The 26423-nt window shown below is 52.3% G+C and overlaps 64 non-coding genes across 64 annotated transcripts; 44 read left to right on the top strand and 20 right to left on the bottom strand.

Moving 5' to 3' along the window:
• The first annotated feature begins 343 nt into the window (after nt 1–343).
• On the top strand, nt 344–416 carry Trnav-cac. Its single transcript has one exon. It is a non-coding gene; the product is annotated as a tRNA-Val (tRNA).
• A 158-nt stretch (nt 417–574) lies between these two features.
• On the top strand, nt 575–647 carry Trnav-aac. Its single transcript has one exon. It is a non-coding gene; the product is annotated as a tRNA-Val (tRNA).
• A 194-nt stretch (nt 648–841) lies between these two features.
• Nucleotides 842–913, bottom strand: Trnap-agg. The gene has a single exon. It is a non-coding gene; the product is annotated as a tRNA-Pro (tRNA).
• Nucleotides 914–1315: 402 nt separating this feature from the next.
• Nucleotides 1316–1388, top strand: Trnav-cac. The gene has a single exon. It is a non-coding gene; the product is annotated as a tRNA-Val (tRNA).
• Nucleotides 1389–1546: 158 nt separating this feature from the next.
• On the top strand, nt 1547–1619 carry Trnav-aac. Its single transcript has one exon. It is a non-coding gene; the product is annotated as a tRNA-Val (tRNA).
• A 194-nt stretch (nt 1620–1813) lies between these two features.
• On the bottom strand, nt 1814–1885 carry Trnap-agg. Its single transcript has one exon. It is a non-coding gene; the product is annotated as a tRNA-Pro (tRNA).
• Nucleotides 1886–2287: 402 nt separating this feature from the next.
• On the top strand, nt 2288–2360 carry Trnav-cac. Its single transcript has one exon. It is a non-coding gene; the product is annotated as a tRNA-Val (tRNA).
• A 158-nt stretch (nt 2361–2518) lies between these two features.
• Trnav-aac lies at nt 2519–2591 on the top strand. Its single transcript has one exon. It is a non-coding gene; the product is annotated as a tRNA-Val (tRNA).
• Nucleotides 2592–2785: 194 nt separating this feature from the next.
• Trnap-agg lies at nt 2786–2857 on the bottom strand. The gene has a single exon. It is a non-coding gene; the product is annotated as a tRNA-Pro (tRNA).
• A 402-nt stretch (nt 2858–3259) lies between these two features.
• Nucleotides 3260–3332, top strand: Trnav-cac. Its single transcript has one exon. It is a non-coding gene; the product is annotated as a tRNA-Val (tRNA).
• A 158-nt stretch (nt 3333–3490) lies between these two features.
• On the top strand, nt 3491–3563 carry Trnav-aac. The gene has a single exon. It is a non-coding gene; the product is annotated as a tRNA-Val (tRNA).
• A 194-nt stretch (nt 3564–3757) lies between these two features.
• Trnap-agg lies at nt 3758–3829 on the bottom strand. The gene has a single exon. It is a non-coding gene; the product is annotated as a tRNA-Pro (tRNA).
• Nucleotides 3830–4231: 402 nt separating this feature from the next.
• Nucleotides 4232–4304, top strand: Trnav-cac. The gene has a single exon. It is a non-coding gene; the product is annotated as a tRNA-Val (tRNA).
• A 158-nt stretch (nt 4305–4462) lies between these two features.
• Trnav-aac lies at nt 4463–4535 on the top strand. Its single transcript has one exon. It is a non-coding gene; the product is annotated as a tRNA-Val (tRNA).
• Nucleotides 4536–10511: 5976 nt separating this feature from the next.
• Trnav-cac lies at nt 10512–10584 on the top strand. Its single transcript has one exon. It is a non-coding gene; the product is annotated as a tRNA-Val (tRNA).
• A 158-nt stretch (nt 10585–10742) lies between these two features.
• On the top strand, nt 10743–10815 carry Trnav-aac. The gene has a single exon. It is a non-coding gene; the product is annotated as a tRNA-Val (tRNA).
• A 194-nt stretch (nt 10816–11009) lies between these two features.
• Trnap-agg lies at nt 11010–11081 on the bottom strand. The gene has a single exon. It is a non-coding gene; the product is annotated as a tRNA-Pro (tRNA).
• Nucleotides 11082–11483: 402 nt separating this feature from the next.
• On the top strand, nt 11484–11556 carry Trnav-cac. The gene has a single exon. It is a non-coding gene; the product is annotated as a tRNA-Val (tRNA).
• Nucleotides 11557–11714: 158 nt separating this feature from the next.
• Trnav-aac lies at nt 11715–11787 on the top strand. The gene has a single exon. It is a non-coding gene; the product is annotated as a tRNA-Val (tRNA).
• A 194-nt stretch (nt 11788–11981) lies between these two features.
• Trnap-agg lies at nt 11982–12053 on the bottom strand. The gene has a single exon. It is a non-coding gene; the product is annotated as a tRNA-Pro (tRNA).
• A 402-nt stretch (nt 12054–12455) lies between these two features.
• Trnav-cac lies at nt 12456–12528 on the top strand. The gene has a single exon. It is a non-coding gene; the product is annotated as a tRNA-Val (tRNA).
• A 158-nt stretch (nt 12529–12686) lies between these two features.
• Trnav-aac lies at nt 12687–12759 on the top strand. The gene has a single exon. It is a non-coding gene; the product is annotated as a tRNA-Val (tRNA).
• Nucleotides 12760–12953: 194 nt separating this feature from the next.
• On the bottom strand, nt 12954–13025 carry Trnap-agg. The gene has a single exon. It is a non-coding gene; the product is annotated as a tRNA-Pro (tRNA).
• Nucleotides 13026–13427: 402 nt separating this feature from the next.
• Trnav-cac lies at nt 13428–13500 on the top strand. Its single transcript has one exon. It is a non-coding gene; the product is annotated as a tRNA-Val (tRNA).
• Nucleotides 13501–13658: 158 nt separating this feature from the next.
• Trnav-aac lies at nt 13659–13731 on the top strand. The gene has a single exon. It is a non-coding gene; the product is annotated as a tRNA-Val (tRNA).
• A 194-nt stretch (nt 13732–13925) lies between these two features.
• On the bottom strand, nt 13926–13997 carry Trnap-agg. The gene has a single exon. It is a non-coding gene; the product is annotated as a tRNA-Pro (tRNA).
• Nucleotides 13998–14399: 402 nt separating this feature from the next.
• On the top strand, nt 14400–14472 carry Trnav-cac. The gene has a single exon. It is a non-coding gene; the product is annotated as a tRNA-Val (tRNA).
• A 158-nt stretch (nt 14473–14630) lies between these two features.
• On the top strand, nt 14631–14703 carry Trnav-aac. Its single transcript has one exon. It is a non-coding gene; the product is annotated as a tRNA-Val (tRNA).
• Nucleotides 14704–14897: 194 nt separating this feature from the next.
• On the bottom strand, nt 14898–14969 carry Trnap-agg. The gene has a single exon. It is a non-coding gene; the product is annotated as a tRNA-Pro (tRNA).
• Nucleotides 14970–15371: 402 nt separating this feature from the next.
• Nucleotides 15372–15444, top strand: Trnav-cac. Its single transcript has one exon. It is a non-coding gene; the product is annotated as a tRNA-Val (tRNA).
• Nucleotides 15445–15602: 158 nt separating this feature from the next.
• Nucleotides 15603–15675, top strand: Trnav-aac. Its single transcript has one exon. It is a non-coding gene; the product is annotated as a tRNA-Val (tRNA).
• Nucleotides 15676–15869: 194 nt separating this feature from the next.
• Nucleotides 15870–15941, bottom strand: Trnap-agg. Its single transcript has one exon. It is a non-coding gene; the product is annotated as a tRNA-Pro (tRNA).
• Nucleotides 15942–16343: 402 nt separating this feature from the next.
• Nucleotides 16344–16416, top strand: Trnav-cac. The gene has a single exon. It is a non-coding gene; the product is annotated as a tRNA-Val (tRNA).
• A 158-nt stretch (nt 16417–16574) lies between these two features.
• Nucleotides 16575–16647, top strand: Trnav-aac. The gene has a single exon. It is a non-coding gene; the product is annotated as a tRNA-Val (tRNA).
• Nucleotides 16648–16841: 194 nt separating this feature from the next.
• Nucleotides 16842–16913, bottom strand: Trnap-agg. The gene has a single exon. It is a non-coding gene; the product is annotated as a tRNA-Pro (tRNA).
• Nucleotides 16914–17315: 402 nt separating this feature from the next.
• On the top strand, nt 17316–17388 carry Trnav-cac. The gene has a single exon. It is a non-coding gene; the product is annotated as a tRNA-Val (tRNA).
• A 158-nt stretch (nt 17389–17546) lies between these two features.
• Trnav-aac lies at nt 17547–17619 on the top strand. The gene has a single exon. It is a non-coding gene; the product is annotated as a tRNA-Val (tRNA).
• A 194-nt stretch (nt 17620–17813) lies between these two features.
• Trnap-agg lies at nt 17814–17885 on the bottom strand. The gene has a single exon. It is a non-coding gene; the product is annotated as a tRNA-Pro (tRNA).
• Nucleotides 17886–18287: 402 nt separating this feature from the next.
• Nucleotides 18288–18360, top strand: Trnav-cac. Its single transcript has one exon. It is a non-coding gene; the product is annotated as a tRNA-Val (tRNA).
• Nucleotides 18361–18518: 158 nt separating this feature from the next.
• Nucleotides 18519–18591, top strand: Trnav-aac. The gene has a single exon. It is a non-coding gene; the product is annotated as a tRNA-Val (tRNA).
• Nucleotides 18592–18785: 194 nt separating this feature from the next.
• Nucleotides 18786–18857, bottom strand: Trnap-agg. Its single transcript has one exon. It is a non-coding gene; the product is annotated as a tRNA-Pro (tRNA).
• Nucleotides 18858–19259: 402 nt separating this feature from the next.
• Trnav-cac lies at nt 19260–19332 on the top strand. Its single transcript has one exon. It is a non-coding gene; the product is annotated as a tRNA-Val (tRNA).
• A 158-nt stretch (nt 19333–19490) lies between these two features.
• Nucleotides 19491–19563, top strand: Trnav-aac. The gene has a single exon. It is a non-coding gene; the product is annotated as a tRNA-Val (tRNA).
• Nucleotides 19564–19757: 194 nt separating this feature from the next.
• On the bottom strand, nt 19758–19829 carry Trnap-agg. The gene has a single exon. It is a non-coding gene; the product is annotated as a tRNA-Pro (tRNA).
• A 402-nt stretch (nt 19830–20231) lies between these two features.
• On the top strand, nt 20232–20304 carry Trnav-cac. The gene has a single exon. It is a non-coding gene; the product is annotated as a tRNA-Val (tRNA).
• A 158-nt stretch (nt 20305–20462) lies between these two features.
• Nucleotides 20463–20535, top strand: Trnav-aac. The gene has a single exon. It is a non-coding gene; the product is annotated as a tRNA-Val (tRNA).
• Nucleotides 20536–20729: 194 nt separating this feature from the next.
• On the bottom strand, nt 20730–20801 carry Trnap-agg. Its single transcript has one exon. It is a non-coding gene; the product is annotated as a tRNA-Pro (tRNA).
• Nucleotides 20802–21203: 402 nt separating this feature from the next.
• Nucleotides 21204–21276, top strand: Trnav-cac. The gene has a single exon. It is a non-coding gene; the product is annotated as a tRNA-Val (tRNA).
• A 158-nt stretch (nt 21277–21434) lies between these two features.
• Nucleotides 21435–21507, top strand: Trnav-aac. The gene has a single exon. It is a non-coding gene; the product is annotated as a tRNA-Val (tRNA).
• A 194-nt stretch (nt 21508–21701) lies between these two features.
• On the bottom strand, nt 21702–21773 carry Trnap-agg. Its single transcript has one exon. It is a non-coding gene; the product is annotated as a tRNA-Pro (tRNA).
• Nucleotides 21774–22175: 402 nt separating this feature from the next.
• On the top strand, nt 22176–22248 carry Trnav-cac. Its single transcript has one exon. It is a non-coding gene; the product is annotated as a tRNA-Val (tRNA).
• Nucleotides 22249–22406: 158 nt separating this feature from the next.
• Nucleotides 22407–22479, top strand: Trnav-aac. Its single transcript has one exon. It is a non-coding gene; the product is annotated as a tRNA-Val (tRNA).
• A 194-nt stretch (nt 22480–22673) lies between these two features.
• Nucleotides 22674–22745, bottom strand: Trnap-agg. The gene has a single exon. It is a non-coding gene; the product is annotated as a tRNA-Pro (tRNA).
• A 402-nt stretch (nt 22746–23147) lies between these two features.
• Nucleotides 23148–23220, top strand: Trnav-cac. The gene has a single exon. It is a non-coding gene; the product is annotated as a tRNA-Val (tRNA).
• Nucleotides 23221–23378: 158 nt separating this feature from the next.
• On the top strand, nt 23379–23451 carry Trnav-aac. The gene has a single exon. It is a non-coding gene; the product is annotated as a tRNA-Val (tRNA).
• Nucleotides 23452–23645: 194 nt separating this feature from the next.
• Trnap-agg lies at nt 23646–23717 on the bottom strand. The gene has a single exon. It is a non-coding gene; the product is annotated as a tRNA-Pro (tRNA).
• Nucleotides 23718–24119: 402 nt separating this feature from the next.
• Nucleotides 24120–24192, top strand: Trnav-cac. The gene has a single exon. It is a non-coding gene; the product is annotated as a tRNA-Val (tRNA).
• Nucleotides 24193–24350: 158 nt separating this feature from the next.
• On the top strand, nt 24351–24423 carry Trnav-aac. Its single transcript has one exon. It is a non-coding gene; the product is annotated as a tRNA-Val (tRNA).
• Nucleotides 24424–24617: 194 nt separating this feature from the next.
• On the bottom strand, nt 24618–24689 carry Trnap-agg. The gene has a single exon. It is a non-coding gene; the product is annotated as a tRNA-Pro (tRNA).
• A 402-nt stretch (nt 24690–25091) lies between these two features.
• Nucleotides 25092–25164, top strand: Trnav-cac. Its single transcript has one exon. It is a non-coding gene; the product is annotated as a tRNA-Val (tRNA).
• Nucleotides 25165–25322: 158 nt separating this feature from the next.
• Trnav-aac lies at nt 25323–25395 on the top strand. Its single transcript has one exon. It is a non-coding gene; the product is annotated as a tRNA-Val (tRNA).
• A 194-nt stretch (nt 25396–25589) lies between these two features.
• Nucleotides 25590–25661, bottom strand: Trnap-agg. The gene has a single exon. It is a non-coding gene; the product is annotated as a tRNA-Pro (tRNA).
• Nucleotides 25662–26063: 402 nt separating this feature from the next.
• Nucleotides 26064–26136, top strand: Trnav-cac. The gene has a single exon. It is a non-coding gene; the product is annotated as a tRNA-Val (tRNA).
• Nucleotides 26137–26294: 158 nt separating this feature from the next.
• On the top strand, nt 26295–26367 carry Trnav-aac. Its single transcript has one exon. It is a non-coding gene; the product is annotated as a tRNA-Val (tRNA).
• Nucleotides 26368–26423: the final 56 nt, after the last annotated feature.

Genomic DNA, 26423 nt, shown 5'->3' with positions numbered 1-26423 from the left:
GGTCTCGTGTACGCTGGCGGGATGGGGGCGCCGCGAATTCCCGCGGTCGGCGGCCTTCCTGGGCTATTGGTACCTTCATGTAGAGCTGCCGCTGGGCTCGCACTGCCTGCTGCTGAGAAAGTGATTGCTTTTGCTGATATGACTTGCAATAACGACTGCGCGAAACGCCGCTATCTCGTTAGGGGTGCTACGGCAGACACCCTCTCGAGCACCCCGAAGACTTCTTGAGCCCTCGGCTGTGATGGGTTCCAGGCTGACAAAAGAACTGTCGTGTGTGCATTCGCGGACGAGAGAAAGGCTGAGGCAAGTTCGAGTGAACAAGGATGGACTGCTCGGGTCCGTCGTTTCCGTAGTGTAGCGGTTATCACGTCTGCTTCACACGCAGAAGGTCCCCGGTTCGATCCCGGGCGGGAACAGAATTTTCCTGCCTCTGTCGTATTGTCCTCCAATGAGCCACGTCGTGTGTGGATCTGCTGCATGTCTCTTCGTTTTGCAAGTACCACATTTATTGAATTTTTTAGTTACGATGGCAACATCACTACAAGTTGTCTGTGAAGTAAGGTGCACACAAGCAGTTTCCGTGGTGTAGCGGTTATCACGTCTGCCTAACACGCAGAAGGTCCCCGGTTCGATTCCGGGCGGAAACACTTTTTCATCACTTTAAGCAAGACTTACTAACATGCATCTGCTACCATCTGTACCCGAACCCTTCGTAATCGCCTTCACGCGTTGGATCAGAGTGTCAATTGCTCACATCGAATAAGAAATTCATTTGATATTGACGGCGAGCTTTTTGCGCTGACTCAGCCACTGACGTGCGATCAGTTTGCACAAAACGCTAGGGCTCGTCCGGGATTTGAACCCGGGACCTCCTGCACCCTAAGCAGGAATCATACCCCTAGACCAACGAGCCCTGTGACACGGCGAATGCCAATTATTGCAGTCCCTCGACGTGGTCCAGGGTGGCCTGGGGGTCTCGTGTACGCTGGCGGGATGGGGGCGCCGCGAATTCCCGCGGTCGGCGGCCTTCCTGGGCTATTGGTACCTTCATGTAGAGCTGCCGCTGGGCTCGCACTGCCTGCTGCTGAGAAAGTGATTGCTTTTGCTGATATGACTTGCAATAACGACTGCGCGAAACGCCGCTATCTCGTTAGGGGTGCTACGGCAGACACCCTCTCGAGCACCCCGAAGACTTCTTGAGCCCTCGGCTGTGATGGGTTCCAGGCTGACAAAAGAACTGTCGTGTGTGCATTCGCGGACGAGAGAAAGGCTGAGGCAAGTTCGAGTGAACAAGGATGGACTGCTCGGGTCCGTCGTTTCCGTAGTGTAGCGGTTATCACGTCTGCTTCACACGCAGAAGGTCCCCGGTTCGATTCCGGGCGGGAACGGAATTTTCCTGCCTCTGTCGTATTGTCCTCCAATGAGCCACGTCGTGTGTGGATCTGCTGCATGTCTCTTCGTTTTGCAAGTACCACATTTATTGAATTTTTTAGTTACGATGGCAACATCACTACAAGTTGTCTGTGAAGTAAGGTGCACACAAGCAGTTTCCGTGGTGTAGCGGTTATCACGTCTGCCTAACACGCAGAAGGTCCCCGGTTCGATTCCGGGCGGAAACACTTTTTCATCACTTTAAGCAAGACTTACTAACATGCATCTGCTACCATCTGTACCCGAACCCTTCGTAATCGCCTTCACGCGTTGGATCAGAGTGTCAATTGCTCACATCGAATAAGAAATTCATTTGATATTGACGGCGAGCTTTTTGCGCTGACTCAGCCACTGACGTGCGATCAGTTTGCACAAAACGCTAGGGCTCGTCCGGGATTTGAACCCGGGACCTCCTGCACCCTAAGCAGGAATCATACCCCTAGACCAACGAGCCCTGTGACACGGCGAATGCCAATTATTGCAGTCCCTCGACGTGGTCCAGGGTGGCCTGGGGGTCTCGTGTACGCTGGCGGGATGGGGGCGCCGCGAATTCCCGCGGTCGGCGGCCTTCCTGGGCTATTGGTACCTTCATGTAGAGCTGCCGCTGGGCTCGCACTGCCTGCTGCTGAGAAAGTGATTGCTTTTGCTGATATGACTTGCAATAACGACTGCGCGAAACGCCGCTATCTCGTTAGGGGTGCTACGGCAGACACCCTCTCGAGCACCCCGAAGACTTCTTGAGCCCTCGGCTGTGATGGGTTCCAGGCTGACAAAAGAACTGTCGTGTGTGCATTCGCGGACGAGAGAAAGGCTGAGGCAAGTTCGAGTGAACAAGGATGGACTGCTCGGGTCCGTCGTTTCCGTAGTGTAGCGGTTATCACGTCTGCTTCACACGCAGAAGGTCCTTGGTTCGATCCCGGGCGGGAACAGAATTTTCCTGCCTCTGTCGTATTGTCCTCCAATGAGCCACGTCGTGTGTGGATCTGCTGCATGTCTCTTCGTTTTGCAAGTACCACATTTATTGAATTTTTTAGTTACGATGGCAACATCACTACAAGTTGTCTGTGAAGTAAGGTGCACACAAGCAGTTTCCGTGGTGTAGCGGTTATGACGTCTGCCTAACACGCAGAAGGTCCCCGGTTCGATCCCGGGCGGAAACACTTTTTCATCACTTTAAGCAAGACTTACTAACATGCATCTGCTACCATCTGTACCCGAACCCTTCGTAATCACCTTCACGCGTTGGATCAGAGTGTCAATTGCTCACATCGAATAAGAAATTCATTTGATATTGACGGCGAGCTTTTTGCGCTGACTCAGCCACTGACGTGCGATCAGTTTGCACAAAACGCTAGGGCTCGTCCGGGATTTGAACCCGGGACCTCCTGCACCCTAAGCAGGAATCATACCCCTAGACCAACGAGCCCTGTGACACGGCGAATGCCAATTATTGCAGTCCCTCGACGTCGTCCAGGGTGACCTGGGGGTCTCGTGTACGCTGGCGGGATGGGGGCGCCGCGAATTCCCGCGGTCGGCGGCCTTCCTGGGCTATTGGTACCTTCATGTAGAGCTGCCGCTGGGCTCGCACTGCCTGCTGCTGAGAAAGTGATTGCTTTTGCTGATATGACTTGCAATAACGACTGCGCGAAACGCCGCTATCTCGTTAGGGGTGCTACGGCAGACACCCTCTCGAGCACCCCGAAGACTTCTTGAGCCCTCGGCTGTGATGGGTTCCAGGCTGACAAAAGAACTGTCGTGTGTGCATTCGCGGACGAGAGAAAGGCTGAGGCAAGTTCGAGTGAACAAGGATGGACTGCTCGGGTCCGTCGTTTCCGTAGTGTAGCGGTTATCACGTCTGCTTCACACGCAGAAGGTCCTTGGTTCGATCCCGGGCGGGAACAGAATTTTCCTGCCTCTGTCGTATTGTCCTCCAATGAGCCACGTCGTGTGTGGATCTGCTGCATGTCTCTTCGTTTTGCAAGTACCACATTTATTGAATTTTTTAGTTACGATGGCAACATCACTACAAGTTGTCTGTGAAGTAAGGTGCACACAAGCAGTTTCCGTGGTGTAGCGGTTATGACGTCTGCCTAACACGCAGAAGGTCCCCGGTTCGATCCCGGGCGGAAACACTTTTTCATCACTTTAAGCAAGACTTACTAACATGCATCTGCTACCATCTGTACCGGAACCCTTCGTAATCACCTTCACGCGTTGGATCAGAGTGTCAATTGCTCACATCGAATAAGAAATTCATTTGATATTGACGGCGAGCTTTTTGCGCTGACTCAGCCACTGACGTGCGATCAGTTTGCACAAAACGCTAGGGCTCGTCCGGGATTTGAACCCGGGACCTCCTGCACCCTAAGCAGGAATCATACCCCTAGACCAACGAGCCCTGTGACACGGCGAATGCCAATTATTGCAGTCCCTCGACGTCGTCCAGGGTGACCTGGGGGTCTCGTGTACGCTGGCGGGATGGGGGCGCCGCGAATTCCCGCGGTCGGCGGCCTTCCTGGGCTATTGGTACCTTCATGTAGAGCTGCCGCTGGGCTCGCACTGCCTGCTGCTGAGAAAGTGATTGCTTTTGCTGATATGACTTGCAATAACGACTGCGCGAAACGCCGCTATCTCGTTAGGGGTGCTACGGCAGACACCCTCTCGAGCACCCCGAAGACTTCTTGAGCCCTCGGCTGTGATGGGTTCCAGGCTGACAAAAGAACTGTCGTGTGTGCATTCGCGGACGAGAGAAAGGCTGAGGCAAGTTCGAGTGAACAAGGATGGACTGCTCGGGTCCGTCGTTTCCGTAGTGTAGCGGTTATCACGTCTGCTTCACACGCAGAAAGTCCCCGGTTCGATCCCGGGCGGGAACAGAATTTTCCTGCCTCTGTCGTATTGTCCTCCAATGAGCCACGTCGTGTGTGGATCTGCTGCATGTCTCTTCGTTTTGCAAGTACCACATTTATTGAATTTTTTAGTTACGATGGCAACATCACTACAAGTTGTCTGTGAAGTAAGGTGCACACAAGCAGTTTCCGTGGTGTAGCGGTTATCACGTCTGCCTAACACGCAGAAGGTCCCCGGTTCGATTCCGGGCGGAAACACTTTTTCATCACTTTAAGCAAGACTTACTAACATGCATCTGCTACCATCTGTACCCGAACCCTTCGTAATCGCCTTCACGCGTTGGATCAGAGTGTCAATTGCTCACATCGAATAAGAAATTCATTTGATATTGACGGCGAGCTTTTTGCGCTGACTCAGCCACTGACGTGCGATCAGTTCGCACAAAACGCTAGGGCTCGTCCGGGATTTGAACCCGGGACCTCCTGCACCCTAAGCAGGAATCATACCCCTTTTTTTTTTTTTTTTTTTTTTTTTTTTTGAATGCCTTAACCATTTTTTTTTTTTTTTTTTTGTCCAACGCCTTAACCACTTTTTTTTTTTTTTTTTTTTTTTTAGCCACTGCAAAAGAAGTACAGTACTGAAATTAAAATCCTAAAACATGACTATATAATGTAGACTGCTTACTGAAATAAAGGTTAAAACACGAAAACTTCAGTCCTGGTGTAGAGAAGAAACATACATAAAGGCGGCAAAATCAGAAACAGTATAAAGGAAAATGGCTCACACAGGTGACCTTAGCCAACACCCTCTCTTTCAAATGTCAGGCTAAGCATATTGGCAAAATCATCTCGGAGGCCTGGCAATCGCAAGCGCTGCCAGTAAGCAGTAAGCATGTACTGCCGAAACGCGAGGTGTCCATCCTCTTCATGACAACTGTTGACAAAATGTACGAAATGGCCAATCAACCACATGACGGTATGGAGCTTCGTCCGCGGAAAAAAGGAAGAATCGGGCCGGACGATGATGTCAATAGTATAAGCGGCTTCAGCAGACCTAGTGACAAAAGCAAGTTGTTTCCTGAGCCAACGCCAATTAGCAAGGTGCCCACAGCAGGTGAATCGATGTTCAAGGGTATCCAGGAGACCACACCGAGTACAGGTGTCCGTGTCAGAAAGACCAATACGGTGCAGTCGTACATTGGTGGGAACCAAATTATTTATTACCCTATACCACGTGGACGCCACGGCCATAGAGTGGATCGGCAGACTAACGTTCTTCCAGACGTTCCTCCAGGACACGGATGGAGACGCCAGTTCTATTGGATTGGGACTGGCCAGCCCCTCCCAGCGGGCAATCAAGCTCTTGGTCGTTGGCACCGGTCGCCGCAAGAAGACGTCACCGAGGTAACTCACCGCAATGTAAAATTCCCGAATGTGTTTCAACTTAAAATTTAGGCGTCCGACATCGACAGGTGGAGCAAGGCTCGCCGGACGCACAACAGTAAAAAGCCTGGATGTAATTGAAGTCACTTCTTGCGTAACAATTAGAGTCGTTCGGCGGACGTACAAAGCAGACGCCTTGCGAGTAATGTCAGAGAGGCCCAAGCCTCCGGAGAGACGCGGTTTCGTCATTACCTCGTAACGTAACTTGAATAGATGGCCCTTCCATATAAACCTGCTAGACAATTGGCGCAACCTTTTCGCCACCATCATGGGAAGTGGGAACAGCTGAGCAACATAATAAGCTTTACATAGAACGTAGGTGTCTAAAATTCTGACTTTTTGCAAAATGGTAGCAGAGCGCTGCTCATGGACCATCAGAGCCCCCTGTATCTTCTCGGTGACAGATTTCCAATTGAGAGCCGCCATTTTTAGAGGACACCGATCAATGATAATCCCCAAGGACGTATGGCGATCGACAAAAGTGGCCCAAGGGACGTCAGCATCGCGAAATCCTCGAATATCAAGGAACTTACATTTACCCTGATTGAGACGCGCTCCAGAGACACGACAGTATGCATCAACTGCCCCTTTCAACAACGGGATATCATCTCGTTGACGGAGGAGAACAACGACATCATCCGCATATGCCTTAACCGAGAGCTTCCCACCAGAGAGGGACATACCCTGAAGCTTGAGAGCAATAGTCCGAAGCAGCGGTTCCAGGGACAAAACGAATAAAGACATAGAGAGCGGACTACCCTGAGGCACTCCGCGGCGGATAGCAATGGGCGGCGTCAGCTGCCCATTGACTGACACCCGAGCTGTTATTCCCCTATACAAATTGCCAAGAACACCACGTGATGAAGCGTTAAAACCTATTGTACCTAAAACACGATCTAAAAACACATGACTGACGTGATCAAAAGCCTTATAAAAATCAAGGAAGGCAAAGGCACAATGTACGTTTGTAACCGCCGCAACCGAGACAACATCCCGATATTCGGCTACTGGTGTCAGAATAGATCTATCATGAAAACAACATTGATGTGCACCAATCACACCCCGAAGCAGAGAAGACAGCCGGCTATTGAGCGCTCTAGCAGCTGTCTTATAGTCAAAATTCAGCAATGTGAGCGGACGAAGATTGGCAGCAGATAAACGACCAGAGGACTTCGGAATTAAAACAATTTTCCCTACTTTAAAATCGGCAGGCACATCCATCCCTCTGACAATCTCATTTAAAATCTGCGTAAAAATGCCACCCAAAAGAGGCCAAAAACGGAGATAAAATTCTTTAGGCAGGCCGTCTGGACCCGGCGATTTACTGGACGGAGAGCGAGCAATAAAATCGAAAACATCATCTACCTGGAACTCCCGGAGAAATTCGCCGTTCGCGTCAGGCGCGATCGTCGCAGTTAGATCCCCAAAGACATCATCCGAAAGAGACTCACCAGAATCATCGGCAGAATAGAGACTAGTGTAATACTGATGAAGAACACGAACCATTTCCTCCTGTGCACTAAGCTGTCGCCCATCATCCACCGTAAGAGAAGAGATGAAGGAGCGACGACGACGAGTCTGATGCCGTAGCAGGTGGTACAAGGATGTCAGTTCACCTTCAACAAGAGAGTGAGGTTTCGACTTAACTCGCAGACCATCCATCTGTCGTCGTTTAAGGCTCAAGAGCTTGGCTTTAATACGACGAACATCATGGATCCGCAGTGGAGAGGTACCCGCCGCGTCATATAGTTCACGCAGGACAGAGTAGTAATATTCATACGTGTTCTTAAAATCACGCGTCCTAGCAGCACAGTAGAAAATCAAAGTCTGACGAATCTTGGGCTTGGCAAACGCAGTCCACCAAACCAGCAAGGAGGGGTATCGCGGGACAGAGCGAAGACATCGCTCCCACACGCCACTTATAACATCATCCATAGCACTGTCGGCAAGGTGGGAAACATTTAACATCCACTGGGAACGATAAAGTTTTGCAGGTTGGCGACTAAGATTTACAGTTGCAGTAAAAGCACAATGATCAGAAAAACTAGTAGGAATAACATCGACAGAAAGAATTTTATCACATAAAAAATCAGATAAATAGAATCTGTCGAGTCTACTGCATGAGGACGCGGTAAAAAACGTATATTTCACCAGGGTTGGATATTTGTGTTCCCAAACATCACGCAGATGCATCGTACGAACTAAGTCATGTAAATCACGGCAATAATTAAAATTGGGGGACTGGTCTGCAGGGCGTAAAACACAATTAAAATCGCCTCCGAGCAGGAGACTCCGAGGACTCTGGCGCAAAAGATAAATAAGCTCTTCTTTATAAAAGCGCGATCGAGCCACAGTGTGACCCGAACCAGAGGGGGCATACAAAACAACGAGGCGGAGATCAAAAAGACGACAACCAATCCCACGGCCAGAGTCAAGGAATTCAATGTCAGTAATAGGAATGCCCTCTCGAAAGAAAAGAGCAGTTCCTGTTGAATATTCCGGCGCGACATTAAAAACAGTTTGAAATCCAGGTAGAGAGAGATCAGAAAACAACACTTCCTGCAAAAACACTACGTCCGCACAGGCGTCGTAAATAAACTGCCGCAAAGAGGCAATGCGAACGTCGGACTCAATACGGTTAACATTTAAGGTAAGAAAGGTGTATGCTTGAACCATAGAGAGAAAAGCGAGAAAACAAATCACCTACACCGACGCACCAGCGTCACAGTCCATAGCAGGGGTGGCAGAGGCATCCGAGGGAGGGGGACTGCTACCCCGTTCCGCGGATCCCTTACGTTTCGGTTTTTTACGAACAGCATTAACGTTCGGCTGAACGCGTAACTTGCGTCGGCTGACGGGCAAGGAAACTTCAGCCGCCGGTGACGTAGGAGGGTCAAGTTCTGTATCCGACACCACCCGCGCCGGTCCACATGCGGGATCCGGGGTCGCGGGGGAAACATCCGACAAAACGGAATGGTCAACACCTGCACTAGCTTCCGGCAAACATGAACTGCACGGAGGCGAAACGTGAGCAGGAAGGTCCGAGGCCGCAGAGTTGGAAGGAAGCGGAGCAGCTCCGCTGGCAGAGGTATGGGGCAGCGAAGCAGGAAGTTGTCGCGGCTCCACTTGTTGTGACATCGAAGTCGGTTCGGAAGGCGGCGCCAACAGGCCCGACCGACGACCCGACTCGAGAGAAGCTGCGTCGGAGGCCGGAGGGGCGCCAGCAGCCGCCACCGGAACCGCTACCTCAGGAGGGCAGGGAGCAGCTACAGTACACAGTGGCTCGGAGGATGCCGGTCGCTCGGACTGGGGCATCTCAGGGAGATCCTCATCCGTACTATTTCCATCGTGTGGGCGACGCCTCTTATTATTCAAAAGTGGCACACCCACCTGAGGGACAGACGGAACAACATCAGATTTAGCACGCAAAGGAGGAAATTCTGTATCAGGGGTGCGCAAAACCTGTGGAGGGGCGCTACTACCACTGGACTGTGCTACACCAAGAGCAGAACCACCTGCAACGAGGTCAGCGACCGTTAACTTGCGACGCTGTTCGAGAGAATTTTTTAAAACAAAAACTCTCCGCGGACAGTCGGTACGCACGTGACCACTTTCATTGCACAAAAAACAGGTGCCCACCTGACCACTATATGTTACATGGACACGATATCCACCGATCTGCAGGTGAGATGGAATATTCTGCTTAACGTGCATTTCGACTGAACGAATACCACTGTAACATTGCAGGCGATGTTGGCTTGACCAGCGTTCAAGGCGAATGCTCTTTACATCACCATACTTCTGTAGACCCTCCTTAAGATAGACATTATCCACCTCCGGTGGAAGGTTGTAAACACGAACATTGGTATACGTGATGGAAGCATTGGAAAGCAGCACGGTACTGACAGAATCATCCCGATGCCGAAAGAGAACTTGATGACCATATTTAGAAAGAATTTTATCAACCTGAAGTGGGTCCATAAACTTAACAAAGAAAACATACAGTTCGGTATCAAAATAAGCAGTGTGCACCTGATCCGAATGAACACCAAAGGTATCTACCAACCAATCATGAATCTCAAGAGAACTAGGTTGCACATGGCGGGTTGACTTGTCAAAAGCAAAACTAACTGTAGCCTGACGAGGAATAACCTGGGACGACATTTTCAAAATATGCGGTCGAAACCGCTACACAAAAAACACTGAAATAAGGACAGAAAGTAACACAAGGTACGAAACAACGACGGAGAAACACTCACAGAAGTTGCAACACAACACGTAAACAAAAACGATAGTCCACTATACGTAACGCTACGGCGGAGCGGAAGACTAGGCACGTCCACACTGCACGGCGTCTGAAGCGGAACTATACCCCTAGACCAACGAGCCCTGTGACACGGCGAATGCCAATTATTGCAGTCCCTCGACGTGGTCCAGGGTGGCCTGGGGGTCTCGTGTACGCTGGCGGGATGGGGGCGCCGCGAATTCCCGCGGTCGGCGGCCTTCCTGGGCTATTGGTACCTTCATGTAGAGCTGCCGCTGGGCTTGCACTGCCTGCTGCTGAGAAAGTGATTGCTTTTGCTGATATGACTTGCAATAACGACTGCGCGAAACGCCGCTATCTCGTTAGGGGTGCTACGGCAGACACCCTCTCGAGCACCCCGAAGACTTCTTGAGCCCTCGGCTGTGATGGGTTCCAGGCTGACAAAAGAACTGTCGTGTGTGCATTCGCGGACGAGAGAAAGGCTGAGGCAAGTTCTAGTGAACAAGGATGGACTGCTCGGGTCCGTCGTTTCCGTAGTGTAGCGGTTATCACGTCTGCTTCACACGCAGAAGGTCCCCGGTTCGATTCCGGGCGGGAACGGAATTTTCCTGCCTCTGTCGTATTGTCCTCCAATGAGCCACGTCGTGTGTGGATCTGCTGCATGTCTCTTTGTTTTGCAAGTACCACATTTATTGAATTTTTTAGTTACGATGGCAACATCACTACAAGTTGTCTGTGAAGTAAGGTGCACACAAGCAGTTTCCGTGGTGTAGCGGTTATCACGTCTGCCTAACACGCAGAAGGTCCCCGGTTCGATTCCGGGCGGAAACACTTTTTCATCACTTTAAGCAAGACTTACTAACATGCATCTGCTACCATCTGTACCCGAACCCTATGTAATCGCCTTCACGCGTTGGATCAGAGTGTCAATTGCTCACATCGAATAAGAAATTCATTTGATATTGACGGCGAGCTTTTTGCGCTGACTCAGCCACTGACGTGCGATCAGTTTGCACAAAACGCTAGGGCTCGTCCGGGATTTGAACCCGGGACCTCCTGCAACCTAAGCAGGAATCATACCCCTAGACCAACGAGCCCTGTGACACGGCGAATGCCAATTATTGCAGTCCCTCGACGTGGTCCAGGGTGACCTGGGGGTCTCGTGTACGCTGGCGGGATGGGGGCGCCGCGAATTCCCGCGGTCGGCGGCCTTCCTGGGCTATTGGTACCTTCATGTAGAGCTGCCGCTGGGCTCGCACTGCCTGCTGCTGAGAAAGTGATTGCTTTTGCTGATATGACTTGCAATAACGACTGCGCGAAACGCCGCTATCTCGTTAGGGGTGCTACGGCAGACACCCTCTCGAGCACCCCGAAGACTTCTTGAGCCCTCGGCTGTGATGGGTTCCAGGCTGACAAAAGAACTGTCGTGTGTGCATTCGCGGACGAGAGAAAGGCTGAGGCAAGTTCGAGTGAACAAGGATGGACTGCTCGGGTCCGTCGTTTCCGTAGTGTAGCGGTTATCACGTCTGCTTCACACGCAGAAGGTCCCCGGTTCGATTCCGGGCGGGAACAGAATTTTCCTGCCTCTGTCGTATTGTCCTCCAATGAGCCACGTCGTGTGTGGATCTGCTGCATGTCTCTTTGTTTTGCAAGTACCACATTTATTGAATTTTTTAGTTACGATGGCAACATCACTACAAGTTGTCTGTGAAGTAAGGTGCACACAAGCAGTTTCCGTGGTGTAGCGGTTATCACGTCTGCCTAACACGCAGAAGGTCCCCGGTTCGATTCCGGGCGGAAACACTTTTTCATCACTTTAAGCAAGACTTACTAACATGCATCTGCTACCATCTGTACCCGAACCCTATGTAATCGCCTTCACGCGTTGGATCAGAGTGTCAATTGCTCACATCGAATAAGAAATTCATTTGATATTGACGGCGAGCTTTTTGCGCTGACTCAGCCACTGACGTGCGATCAGTTTGCACAAAACGCTAGGGCTCGTCCGGGATTTGAACCCGGGACCTCCTGCAACCTAAGCAGGAATCATACCCCTAGACCAACGAGCCCTGTGACACGGCGAATGCCAATTATTGCAGTCCCTCGACGTGGTCCAGGGTGACCTGGGGGTCTCGTGTACGCTGGCGGGATGGGGGCGCCGCGAATTCCCGCGGTCGGCGGCCTTCCTGGGCTATTGGTACCTTCATGTAGAGCTGCCGCTGGGCTCGCACTGCCTGCTGCTGAGAAAGTGATTGCTTTTGCTGATATGACTTGCAATAACGACTGCGCGAAACGCCGCTATCTCGTTAGGGGTGCTACGGCAGACACCCTCTCGAGCACCCCGAAGACTTCTTGAGCCCTCGGCTGTGATGGGTTCCAGGCTGACAAAAGAACTGTCGTGTGTGCATTCGCGGACGAGAGAAAGGCTGAGGCAAGTTCGAGTGAACAAGGATGGACTGCTCGAGTCCGTCGTTTCCGTAGTGTAGCGGTTATCACGTCTGCTTCACACGCAGAAGGTCCCCGGTTCGATCCCGGGCGGGAACAGAATTTTCCTGCCTCTGTCGTATTGTCCTCCAATGAGCCACGTCGTGTGTGGATCTGCTGCATGTCTCTTCGTTTTGCAAGTACCACATTTATTGAATTTTTTAGTTACGATGGCAACATCACTACAAGTTGTCTGTGAAGTAAGGTGCACACAAGCAGTTTCCGTGGTGTAGCGGTTATCACGTCTGCCTAACACGCAGAAGGTCCCCGGTTCGATCCCGGGCGGAAACACTTTTTCATCACTTTAAGCAAGACTTACTAACATGCATCTGCTACCATCTGTACCCGAACCCTATGTAATCGCCTTCACGCGTTGGATCAGAGTGTCAATTGCTCACATCGAATAAGAAATTCATTTGATATTGACGGCGAGCTTTTTGCGCTGACTCAGCCACTGACGTGCGATCAGTTTGCACAAAACGCTAGGGCTCGTCCGGGATTTGAACCCGGGACCTCCTGCAACCTAAGCAGGAATCATACCCCTAGACCAACGAGCCCTGTGACACGGCGAATGCCAATTATTGCAGTCCCTCGACGTGGTCCAGGGTGACCTGGGGGTCTCGTGTACGCTGGCGGGATGGGGGCGCCGCGAATTCCCGCGGTCGGCGGCCTTCCTGGGCTATTGGTACCTTCATGTAGAGCTGCCGCTGGGCTCGCACTGCCTGCTGCTGAGAAAGTGATTGCTTTTGCTGATATGACTTGCAATAACGACTGCGCGAAACGCCGCTATCTCGTTAGGGGTGCTACGGCAGACACCCTCTCGAGCACCCCGAAGACTTCTTGAGCCCTCGGCTGTGATGGGTTCCAGGCTGACAAAAGAACTGTCGTGTGTGCATTCGCGGACGAGAGAAAGGCTGAGGCAAGTTCGAGTGAACAAGGATGGACTGCTCGGGTCCGTCGTTTCCGTAGTGTAGCGGTTATCACGTCTGCTTCACACGCAGAAGGTCCCCGGTTCGATTCCGGGCGGGAACAGAATTTTCCTGCCTCTGTCGTATTGTCCTCCAATGAGCCACGTCGTGTGTGGATCTGCTTCATGTCTCTTTGTTTTGCAAGTACCACATTTATTGAATTTTTTAGTTACGATGGCAACATCACTACAAGTTGTCTGTGAAGTAAGGTGCACACAAGCAGTTTCCGTGGTGTAGCGGTTATCACGTCTGCCTAACACGCAGAAGGTCCACGGTTCGATTCCGGGCGGAAACACTTTTTCATCACTTTAAGCAAGACTTACTAACATGCATCTGCTACCATCTGTACCCGAACCCTATGTAATCGCCTTCACGCGTTGGATCAGAGTGTCAATTGCTCACATCGAATAAGAAATTCATTTGATATTGACGGCGAGCTTTTTGCGCTGACTCAGCCACTGACGTGCGATCAGTTTGCACAAAACGCTAGGGCTCGTCCGGGATTTGAACCCGGGACCTCCTGCAACCTAAGCAGGAATCATACCCCTAGACCAACGAGCCCTGCGACACGGCGAATGCCAATTATTGCAGTCCCTCGACGTCGTCCAGGGTGACCTGGGGGTCTCGTGTACGCTGGCGGGATGGGGGCGCCGCGAATTCCCGCGGTCGGCGGCCTTCCTGGGCTATTGGTACCTTCATGTAGAGCTGCCGCTGGGCTCGCACTGCCTGCTGCTGAGAAAGTGATTGCTTTTGCTGATATGACTTGCAATAACGACTGCGCGAAACGCCGCTATCTCGTTAGGGGTGTTACGGCAGACACCCTCTCGAGCACCCCGAAGACTTCTTGAGCCCTCGGCTGTGATGGGTTCCAGGCTGACAAAAGAACTGTCGTGTGTGCATTCGCGGACGAGAGAAAGGCTGAGGCAAGTTCGAGTGAACAAGGATGGACTGCTCGGGTCCGTCGTTTCCGTAGTGTAGCGGTTATCACGTCTGCTTCACACGCAGAAAGTCCCCGGTTCGATCCCGGGCGGGAACAGAATTTTCCTGCCTCTGTCGTATTGTCCTCCAATGAGCCACGTCGTGTGTGGATCTGCTGCATGTCTCTTCGTTTTGCAAGTACCACATTTATTGAATTTTTTAGTTACGATGGCAACATCACTACAAGTTGTCTGTGAAGTAAGGTGCACACAAGCAGTTTCCGTGGTGTAGCGGTTATCACGTCTGCCTAACACGCAGAAGGTCCCCGGTTCGATTCCGGGCGGAAACACTTTTTCATCACTTTAAGCAAGACTTACTAACATGCATCTGCTACCATCTGTACCCGAACCCTTCGTAATCGCCTTCACGCGTTGGATCAGAGTGTCAATTGCTCACATCGAATAAGAAATTCATTTGATATTGACGGCGAGCTTTTTGCGCTGACTCAGCCACTGACGTGCGATCAGTTTGCACAAAACGCTAGGGCTCGTCCGGGATTTGAACCCGGGACCTCCTGCACCCTAAGCAGGAATCTTACCCCTAGACCAACGAGCCCTGTGACACGGCGAATGCCAATTATTGCAGTCCCTCGACGTGGTCCAGGGTGGCCTGGGGGTCTCGTGTACGCTGGCGGGATGGGGGCGCCGCGAATTCCCGCGGTCGGCGGCCTTCCTGGGCTATTGGTACCTTCATGTAGAGCTGCCGCTGGGCTCGCACTGCCTGCTGCTGAGAAAGTGATTGCTTTTGCTGATATGACTTGCAATAACGACTGCGCGAAACGCCGCTATCTCGTTAGGGGTGCTACGGCAGACACCCTCTCGAGCACCCCGAAGACTTCTTGAGCCCTCGGCTGTGATGGGTTCCAGGCTGACAAAAGAACTGTCGTGTGTGCATTCGCGGACGAGAGAAAGGCTGAGGCAAGTTCTAGTGAACAAGGATGGACTGCTCGGGTCCGTCGTTTCCGTAGTGTAGCGGTTATCACGTCTGCTTCACACGCAGAAGGTCCCCGGTTCGATTCCGGGCGGGAACGGAATTTTCCTGCCTCTGTCGTATTGTCCTCCAATGAGCCACGTCGTGTGTGGATCTGCTGCATGTCTCTTTGTTTTGCAAGTACCACATTTATTGAATTTTTTAGTTACGATGGCAACATCACTACAAGTTGTCTGTGAAGTAAGGTGCACACAAGCAGTTTCCGTGGTGTAGCGGTTATCACGTCTGCCTAACACGCAGAAGGTCCCCGGTTCGATTCCGGGCGGAAACACTTTTTCATCACTTTAAGCAAGACTTACTAACATGCATCTGCTACCATCTGTACCCGAACCCTATGTAATCGCCTTCACGCGTTGGATCAGAGTGTCAATTGCTCACATCGAATAAGAAATTCATTTGATATTGACGGCGAGCTTTTTGCGCTGACTCAGCCACTGACGTGCGATCAGTTTGCACAAAACGCTAGGGCTCGTCCGGGATTTGAACCCGGGACCTCCTGCAACCTAAGCAGGAATCATACCCCTAGACCAACGAGCCCTGTGACACGGCGAATGCCAATTATTGCAGTCCCTCGACGTGGTCCAGGGTGACCTGGGGGTCTCGTGTACGCTGGCGGGATGGGGGCGCCGCGAATTCCCGCGGTCGGCGGCCTTCCTGGGCTATTGGTACCTTCATGTAGAGCTGCCGCTGGGCTCGCACTGCCTGCTGCTGAGAAAGTGATTGCTTTTGCTGATATGACTTGCAATAACGACTGCGCGAAACGCCGCTATCTCGTTAGGGGTGCTACGGCAGACACCCTCTCGAGCACCCCGAAGACTTCTTGAGCCCTCGGCTGTGATGGGTTCCAGGCTGACAAAAGAACTGTCGTGTGTGCATTCGCGGACGAGAGAAAGGCTGAGGCAAGTTCGAGTGAACAAGGATGGACTGCTCGAGTCCGTCGTTTCCGTAGTGTAGCGGTTATCACGTCTGCTTCACACGCAGAAGGTCCCCGGTTCGATCCCGGGCGGGAACAGAATTTTCCTGCCTCTGTCGTATTGTCCTCCAATGAGCCACGTCGTGTGTGGATCTGCTGCATGTCTCTTCGTTTTGCAAGTACCACATTTATTGAATTTTTTAGTTACGATGGCAACATCACTACAAGTTGTCTGTGAAGTAAGGTGCACACAAGCAGTTTCCGTGGTGTAGCGGTTATCACGTCTGCCTAACACGCAGAAGGTCCCCGGTTCGATCCCGGGCGGAAACACTTTTTCATCACTTTAAGCAAGACTTACTAACATGCATCTGCTACCATCTGTACCCGAACCCTTCGTAATCGCCTTCACGCGTTGGATCAGAGTGTCAATTGCTCACATCGAATAAGAAATTCATTTGATATTGACGGCGAGCTTTTTGCGCTGACTCAGCCACTGACGTGCGATCAGTTTGCACAAAACGCTAGGGCTCGTCCGGGATTTGAACCCGGGACCTCCTGCACCCTAAGCAGGAATCATACCCCTAGACCAACGAGCCCTGCGACACGGCGAATGCCAATTATTGCAGTCCCTCGACGTCGTCCAGGGTGACCTGGGGGTCTCGTGTACGCTGGCGGGATGGGGGCGCCGCGAATTCCCGCGGTCGGCGGCCTTCCTGGGCTATTGGTACCTTCATGTAGAGCTGCCGCTGGGCTCGCACTGCCTGCTGCTGAGAAAGTGATTGCTTTTGCTGATATGACTTGCAATAACGACTGCGCGAAACGCCGCTATCTCGTTAGGGGTGCTACGGCAGACACCCTCTCGAGCACCCCGAAGACTTCTTGAGCCCTCGGCTGTGATGGGTTCCAGGCTGACAAAAGAACTGTCGTGTGTGCATTCGCGGACGAGAGAAAGGCTGAGGCAAGTTCGAGTGAACAAGGATGGACTGCTCGGGTCCGTCGTTTCCGTAGTGTAGCGGTTATCACGTCTGCTTCACACGCAGAAGGTCCCCGGTTCGATCCCGGGCGGGAACAGAATTTTCCTGCCTCTGTCGTATTGTCCTCCAATGAGCCACGTCGTGTGTGGATCTGCTGCATGTCTCTTCGTTTTGCAAGTACCACATTTATTGAATTTTTTAGTTACGATGGCAACATCACTACAAGTTGTCTGTGAAGTAAGGTGCACACAAGCAGTTTCCGTGGTGTAGCGGTTATCACGTCTGCCTAACATGCAGAAGGTCCCCGGTTCGATCCCAGGCGGAAACACTTTTTCATCACTTTAAGCAAGACTTACTAACATGCATCTGCTACCATCTGTACCCGAACCCTTCGTAATCGCCTTCACGCGTTGGATCAGAGTGTCAATTGCTCACATCGAATAAGAAATTCATTTGATATTGACGGCGAGCTTTTTGCGCTGACTCAGCCACTGACGTGCGATCAGTTTGCACAAAACGCTAGGGCTCGTCCGGGATTTGAACCCGGGACCTCCTGCACCCTAAGCAGGAATCATACCCCTAGACCAACGAGCCCTGTGACACGGCGAATGCCAATTATTGCAGTCCCTCGACGTCGTCCAGGGTGACCTGGGGGTCTCGTGTACGCTGGCGGGATGGGGGCGCCGCGAATTCCCGCGGTCGGCGGCCTTCCTGGGCTATTGGTACCTTCATGTAGAGCTGCCGCTGGGCTCGCACTGCCTGCTGCTGAGAAAGTGATTGCTTTTGCTGATATGACTTGCAATAACGACTGCGCGAAACGCCGCTATCTCGTTAGGGGTGCTACGGCAGACACCCTCTCGAGCACCCCGAAGACTTCTTGAGCCCTCGGCTGTGATGGGTTCCAGGCTGACAAAAGAACTGTCGTGTGTGCATTCGCGGACGAGAGAAAGGCTGAGGCAAGTTCGAGTGAACAAGGATGGACTGCTCGGGTCCGTCGTTTCCGTAGTGTAGCGGTTATCACGTCTGCTTCACACGCAGAAAGTCCCCGGTTCGATCCCGGGCGGGAACAGAATTTTCCTGCCTCTGTCGTATTGTCCTCCAATGAGCCACGTCGTGTGTGGATCTGCTGCATGTCTCTTCGTTTTGCAAGTACCACATTTATTGAATTTTTTAGTTACGATGGCAACATCACTACAAGTTGTCTGTGAAGTAAGGTGCACACAAGCAGTTTCCGTGGTGTAGCGGTTATCACGTCTGCCTAACACGCAGAAGGTCCCCGGTTCGATTCCGGGCGGAAACACTTTTTCATCACTTTAAGCAAGACTTACTAACATGCATCTGCTACCATCTGTACCCGAACCCTTCGTAATCGCCTTCACGCGTTGGATCAGAGTGTCAATTGCTCACATCGAATAAGAAATTCATTTGATATTGACGGCGAGCTTTTTGCGCTGACTCAGCCACTGACGTGCGATCAGTTTGCACAAAACGCTAGGGCTCGTCCGGGATTTGAACCCGGGACCTCCTGCACCCTAAGCAGGAATCTTACCCCTAGACCAACGAGCCCTGTGACACGGCGAATGCCAATTATTGCAGTCCCTCGACGTGGTCCAGGGTGGCCTGGGGGTCTCGTGTACGCTGGCGGGATGGGGGCGCCGCGAATTCCCGCGGTCGGCGGCCTTCCTGGGCTATTGGTACCTTCATGTAGAGCTGCCGCTGGGCTCGCACTGCCTGCTGCTGAGAAAGTGATTGCTTTTGCTGATATGACTTGCAATAACGACTGCGCGAAACGCCGCTATCTCGTTAGGGGTGCTACGGCAGACACCCTCTCGAGCACCCCGAAGACTTCTTGAGCCCTCGGCTGTGATGGGTTCCAGGCTGACAAAAGAACTGTCGTGTGTGCATTCGCGGACGAGAGAAAGGCTGAGGCAAGTTCTAGTGAACAAGGATGGACTGCTCGGGTCCGTCGTTTCCGTAGTGTAGCGGTTATCACGTCTGCTTCACACGCAGAAGGTCCCCGGTTCGATTCCGGGCGGGAACGGAATTTTCCTGCCTCTGTCGTATTGTCCTCCAATGAGCCACGTCGTGTGTGGATCTGCTGCATGTCTCTTTGTTTTGCAAGTACCACATTTATTGAATTTTTTAGTTACGATGGCAACATCACTACAAGTTGTCTGTGAAGTAAGGTGCACACAAGCAGTTTCCGTGGTGTAGCGGTTATCACGTCTGCCTAACACGCAGAAGGTCCCCGGTTCGATTCCGGGCGGAAACACTTTTTCATCACTTTAAGCAAGACTTACTAACATGCATCTGCTACCATCTGTACCCGAACCCTATGTAATCGCCTTCACGCGTTGGATCAGAGTGTCAATTGCTCACATCGAATAAGAAATTCATTTGATATTGACGGCGAGCTTTTTGCGCTGACTCAGCCACTGACGTGCGATCAGTTTGCACAAAACGCTAGGGCTCGTCCGGGATTTGAACCCGGGACCTCCTGCAACCTAAGCAGGAATCATACCCCTAGACCAACGAGCCCTGTGACACGGCGAATGCCAATTATTGCAGTCCCTCGACGTGGTCCAGGGTGACCTGGGGGTCTCGTGTACGCTGGCGGGATGGGGGCGCCGCGAATTCCCGCGGTCGGCGGCCTTCCTGGGCTATTGGTACCTTCATGTAGAGCTGCCGCTGGGCTCGCACTGCCTGCTGCTGAGAAAGTGATTGCTTTTGCTGATATGACTTGCAATAACGACTGCGCGAAACGCCGCTATCTCGTTAGGGGTGCTACGGCAGACACCCTCTCGAGCACCCCGAAGACTTCTTGAGCCCTCGGCTGTGATGGGTTCCAGGCTGACAAAAGAACTGTCGTGTGTGCATTCGCGGACGAGAGAAAGGCTGAGGCAAGTTCGAGTGAACAAGGATGGACTGCTCGGGTCCGTCGTTTCCGTAGTGTAGCGGTTATCACGTCTGCTTCACACGCAGAAGGTCCCCGGTTCGATTCCGGGCGGGAACAGAATTTTCCTGCCTCTGTCGTATTGTCCTCCAATGAGCCACGTCGTGTGTGGATCTGCTGCATGTCTCTTTGTTTTGCAAGTACCACATTTATTGAATTTTTTAGTTACGATGGCAACATCACTACAAGTTGTCTGTGAAGTAAGGTGCACACAAGCAGTTTCCGTGGTGTAGCGGTTATCACGTCTGCCTAACACGCAGAAGGTCCCCGGTTCGATTCCGGGCGGAAACACTTTTTCATCACTTTAAGCAAGACTTACTAACATGCATCTGCTACCATCTGTACCCGAACCCTATGTAATCGCCTTCACGCGTTGGATCAGAGTGTCAATTGCTCACATCGAATAAGAAATTCATTTGATATTGACGGCGAGCTTTTTGCGCTGACTCAGCCACTGACGTGCGATCAGTTTGCACAAAACGCTAGGGCTCGTCCGGGATTTGAACCCGGGACCTCCTGCAACCTAAGCAGGAATCATACCCCTAGACCAACGAGCCCTGTGACACGGCGAATGCCAATTATTGCAGTCCCTCGACGTGGTCCAGGGTGACCTGGGGGTCTCGTGTACGCTGGCGGGATGGGGGCGCCGCGAATTCCCGCGGTCGGCGGCCTTCCTGGGCTATTGGTACCTTCATGTAGAGCTGCCGCTGGGCTCGCACTGCCTGCTGCTGAGAAAGTGATTGCTTTTGCTGATATGACTTGCAATAACGACTGCGCGAAACGCCGCTATCTCGTTAGGGGTGCTACGGCAGACACCCTCTCGAGCACCCCGAAGACTTCTTGAGCCCTCGGCTGTGATGGGTTCCAGGCTGACAAAAGAACTGTCGTGTGTGCATTCGCGGACGAGAGAAAGGCTGAGGCAAGTTCGAGTGAACAAGGATGGACTGCTCGAGTCCGTCGTTTCCGTAGTGTAGCGGTTATCACGTCTGCTTCACACGCAGAAGGTCCCCGGTTCGATCCCGGGCGGGAACAGAATTTTCCTGCCTCTGTCGTATTGTCCTCCAATGAGCCACGTCGTGTGTGGATCTGCTGCATGTCTCTTCGTTTTGCAAGTACCACATTTATTGAATTTTTTAGTTACGATGGCAACATCACTACAAGTTGTCTGTGAAGTAAGGTGCACACAAGCAGTTTCCGTGGTGTAGCGGTTATCACGTCTGCCTAACACGCAGAAGGTCCCCGGTTCGATCCCGGGCGGAAACACTTTTTCATCACTTTAAGCAAGACTTACTAACATGCATCTGCTACCATCTGTACCCGAACCCTTCGTAATCGCCTTCACGCGTTGGATCAGAGTGTCAATTGCTCACATCGAATAAGAAATTCATTTGATATTGACGGCGAGCTTTTTGCGCTGACTCAGCCACTGACGTGCGATCAGTTTGCACAAAACGCTAGGGCTCGTCCGGGATTTGAACCCGGGACCTCCTGCACCCTAAGCAGGAATCATACCCCTAGACCAACGAGCCCTGCGACACGGCGAATGCCAATTATTGCAGTCCCTCGACGTGGTCCAGGGTGACCTGGGGGTCTCGTGTACGCTGGCGGGATGGGGGCGCCGCGAATTCCCGCGGTCGGCGGCCTTCCTGGGCTATTGGTACCTTCATGTAGAGCTGCCGCTGGGCTCGCACTGCCTGCTGCTGAGAAAGTGATTGCTTTTGCTGATATGACTTGCAATAACGACTGCGCGAAACGCCGCTATCTCGTTAGGGGTGCTACGGCAGACACCCTCTCGAGCACCCCGAAGACTTCTTGAGCCCTCGGCTGTGATGGGTTCCAGGCTGACAAAAGAACTGTCGTGTGTGCATTCGCGGACGAGAGAAAGGCTGAGGCAAGTTCGAGTGAACAAGGATGGACTGCTCGGGTCCGTCGTTTCCGTAGTGTAGCGGTTATCACGTCTGCTTCACACGCAGAAGGTCCCCGGTTCGATCCCGGGCGGGAACAGAATTTTCCTGCCTCTGTCGTATTGTCCTCCAATGAGCCACGTCGTGTGTGGATCTGCTGCATGTCTCTTCGTTTTGCAAGTACCACATTTATTGAATTTTTTAGTTACGATGGCAACATCACTACAAGTTGTCTGTGAAGTAAGGTGCACACAAGCAGTTTCCGTGGTGTAGCGGTTATCACGTCTGCCTAACACGCAGAAGGTCCCCGGTTCGATCCCAGGCGGAAACACTTTTTCATCACTTTAAGCAAGACTTACTAACATGCATCTGCTACCATCTGTACCCGAACCCTTCGTAATCGCCTTCACGCGTTGGATCAGAGTGTCAATTGCTCACATCGAATAAGAAATTCATTTGATATTGACGGCGAGCTTTTTGCGCTGACTCAGCCACTGACGTGCGATCAGTTTGCACAAAACGCTAGGGCTCGTCCGGGATTTGAACCCGGGACCTCCTGCACCCTAAGCAGGAATCATACCCCTAGACCAACGAGCCCTGTGACACGGCGAATGCCAATTATTGCAGTCCCTCGACGTCGTCCAGGGTGACCTGGGGGTCTCGTGTACGCTGGCGGGATGGGGGCGCCGCGAATTCCCGCGGTCGGCGGCCTTCCTGGGCTATTGGTACCTTCATGTAGAGCTGCCGCTGGGCTCGCACTGCCTGCTGCTGAGAAAGTGATTGCTTTTGCTGATATGACTTGCAATAACGACTGCGCGAAACGCCGCTATCTCGTTAGGGGTGCTACGGCAGACACCCTCTCGAGCACCCCGAAGACTTCTTGAGCCCTCGGCTGTGATGGGTTCCAGGCTGACAAAAGAACTGTCGTGTGTGCATTCGCGGACGAGAGAAAGGCTGAGGCAAGTTCGAGTGAACAAGGATGGACTGCTCGGCTCCGTCGTTTCCGTAGTGTAGCGGTTATCACGTCTGCTTCACACGCAGAAGGTCCCCGGTTCGATCCCGGGCGGGAACAGAATTTTCCTGCCTCTGTCGTATTGTCCTCCAATGAGCCACGTCGTGTGTGGATCTGCTGCATGTCTCTTCGTTTTGCAAGTACCACATTTATTGAATTTTTTAGTTACGATGGCAACATCACTACAAGTTGTCTGTGAAGTAAGGTGCACACAAGCAGTTTCCGTGGTGTAGCGGTTATGACGTCTGCCTAACACGCAGAAGGTCCCCGGTTCGATCCCGGGCGGAAACACTTTTTCATCACTTTAAGCAAGACTTACTAACATGCATCTGCTACCATCTGTACCCGAACCCTTCGTAATCGCCTTCACGCGTTGGATCAGAGTGTCAATTGCTCACATCGAATAAGAAATTCATTTGATATTGACGGCGAGCTTTTTGCGCTGACTCAGCCACTGACGTGCGATCAGTTTGCACAAAACGCTACGGCTCGCCCGGGATTTGAACCCGGGACCTCCTGCACCCTAAGCAGGAATCATACCCCTAGACCAACGAGCCCTGTGACACGGCGAATGCCAATTATTGCAGTCCCTCGACGTCGTCCAGGGTGACCTGGGGGTCTCGTGTACGCTGGCGGGATGGGGGCGCCGCGAATTCCCGCGGTCGGCGGCCTTCCTGGGCTATTGGTACCTTCATGTAGAGCTGCCGCTGGGCTCGCACTGCCTGCTGCTGAGAAAGTGATTGCTTTTGCTGATATGACTTGCAATAACGACTGCGCGAAACGCCGCTATCTCGTTAGGGGTGCTACGGCAGACACCCTCTCGAGCACCCCGAAGACTTCTTGAGCCCTCGGCTGTGATGGGTTCCAGGCTGACAAAAGAACTGTCGTGTGTGCATTCGCGGACGAGAGAAAGGCTGAGGCAAGTTCGAGTGAACAAGGATGGACTGCTCGGGTCCGTCGTTTCCGTAGTGTAGCGGTTACCACGTCTGCTTCACACGCAGAAGGTCCCCGGTTCGATTCCGGGCGGGAACGGAATTTTCCTGCCTCTGTCGTATTGTCCTCCAATGAGCCACGTCGTGTGTGGATCTGCTGCATGTCTCTTTGTTTTGCAAGTACCACATTTATTGAATTTTTTAGTTACGATGGCAACATCACTACAAGTTGTCTGTGAAGTAAGGTGCACACAAGCAGTTTCCGTGGTGTAGCGGTTATCACGTCTGCCTAACACGCAGAAGGTCCCCGGTTCGATTCCGGGCGGAAACACTTTTTCATCACTTTAAGCAAGACTTACTAACATGCATCTGCTACCATCTGTACCCGAACCCTATGTAATCGCCTTCACGCGTTGGATCAGAGTGTCAATTGCTCACATCGAATAAGAAATTCATTTGATATTGACGGCGAGCTTTTTGCGCTGACTCAGCCACTGACGTGCGATCAGTTTGCACAAAACGCTAGGGCTCGTCCGGGATTTGAACCCGGGACCTCCTGCAACCTAAGCAGGAATCATACCCCTAGACCAACGAGCCCTGTGACACGGCGAATGCCAATTATTGCAGTCCCTCGACGTGGTCCAGGGTGACCTGGGGGTCTCGTGTACGCTGGCGGGATGGGGGCGCCGCGAATTCCCGCGGTCGGCGGCCTTCCTGGGCTATTGGTACCTTCATGTAGAGCTGCCGCTGGGCTCGCACTGCCTGCTGCTGAGAAAGTGATTGCTTTTGCTGATATGACTTGCAATAACGACTGCGCGAAACGCCGCTATCTCGTTAGGGGTGCTACGGCAGACACCCTCTCGAGCACCCCGAAGACTTCTTGAGCCCTCGGCTGTGATGGGTTCCAGGCTGACAAAAGAACTGTCGTGTGTGCATTCGCGGACGAGAGAAAGGCTGAGGCAAGTTCGAGTGAACAAGGATGGACTGCTCGGGTCCGTCGTTTCCGTAGTGTAGCGGTTATCACGTCTGCTTCACACGCAGAAGGTCCCCGGTTCGATTCCGGGCGGGAACAGAATTTTCCTGCCTCTGTCGTATTGTCCTCCAATGAGCCACGTCGTGTGTGGATCTGCTGCATGTCTCTTTGTTTTGCAAGTACCACATTTATTGAATTTTTTAGTTACGATGGCAACATCACTACAAGTTATCTGTGAAGTAAGGTGCACACAAGCAGTTTCCGTGGTGTAGCGGTTATCACGTCTGCCTAACACGCAGAAGGTCCCCGGTTCGATTCCGGGCGGAAACACTTTTTCATCACTTTAAGCAAGACTTACTAACATGCATCTGCTACCATCTGTACCCGAACCCTATGTAATCGCCTTCACGCGTTGGATCAGAGTGTCAATTGCTCACATCGAATAAGAAATTCATTTGATATTGACGGCGAGCTTTTTGCGCTGACTCAGCCACTGACGTGCGATCAGTTTGCACAAAACGCTAGGGCTCGTCCGGGATTTGAACCCGGGACCTCCTGCAACCTAAGCAGGAATCATACCCCTAGACCAACGAGCCCTGTGACACGGCGAATGCCAATTATTGCAGTCCCTCGACGTGGTCCAGGGTGACCTGGGGGTCTCGTGTACGCTGGCGGGATGGGGGCGCCGCGAATTCCCGCGGTCGGCGGCCTTCCTGGGCTATTGGTACCTTCATGTAGAGCTGCCGCTGGGCTCGCACTGCCTGCTGCTGAGAAAGTGATTGCTTTTGCTGATATGACTTGCAATAACGACTGCGCGAAACGCCGCTATCTCGTTAGGGGTGCTACGGCAGACACCCTCTCGAGCACCCCGAAGACTTCTTGAGCCCTCGGCTGTGATGGGTTCCAGGCTGACAAAAGAACTGTCGTGTGTGCATTCGCGGACGAGAGAAAGGCTGAGGCAAGTTCGAGTGAACAAGGATGGACTGCTCGAGTCCGTCGTTTCCGTAGTGTAGCGGTTATCACGTCTGCTTCACACGCAGAAGGTCCCCGGTTCGATCCCGGGCGGGAACAGAATTTTCCTGCCTCTGTCGTATTGTCCTCCAATGAGCCACGTCGTGTGTGGATCTGCTGCATGTCTCTTCGTTTTGCAAGTACCACATTTATTGAATTTTTTAGTTACGATGGCAACATCACTACAAGTTGTCTGTGAAGTAAGGTGCACACAAGCAGTTTCCGTGGTGTAGCGGTTATCACGTCTGCCTAACACGCAGAAGGTCCCCGGTTCGATCCCGGGCGGAAACACTTTTTCATCACTTTAAGCAAGACTTACTAACATGCATCTGCTACCATCTGTACCC

The sequence above is a fragment of the Schistocerca piceifrons genome, chromosome 2 (assembly GCF_021461385.2).
Source record: "Schistocerca piceifrons isolate TAMUIC-IGC-003096 chromosome 2, iqSchPice1.1, whole genome shotgun sequence".
NCBI lineage: Eukaryota > Metazoa > Arthropoda > Insecta > Orthoptera > Acrididae > Schistocerca > Schistocerca piceifrons.
The sequence above is the reverse complement of the archived record's forward strand: the minus strand, read 5'-3'. Positions and strand labels throughout refer to the sequence as shown.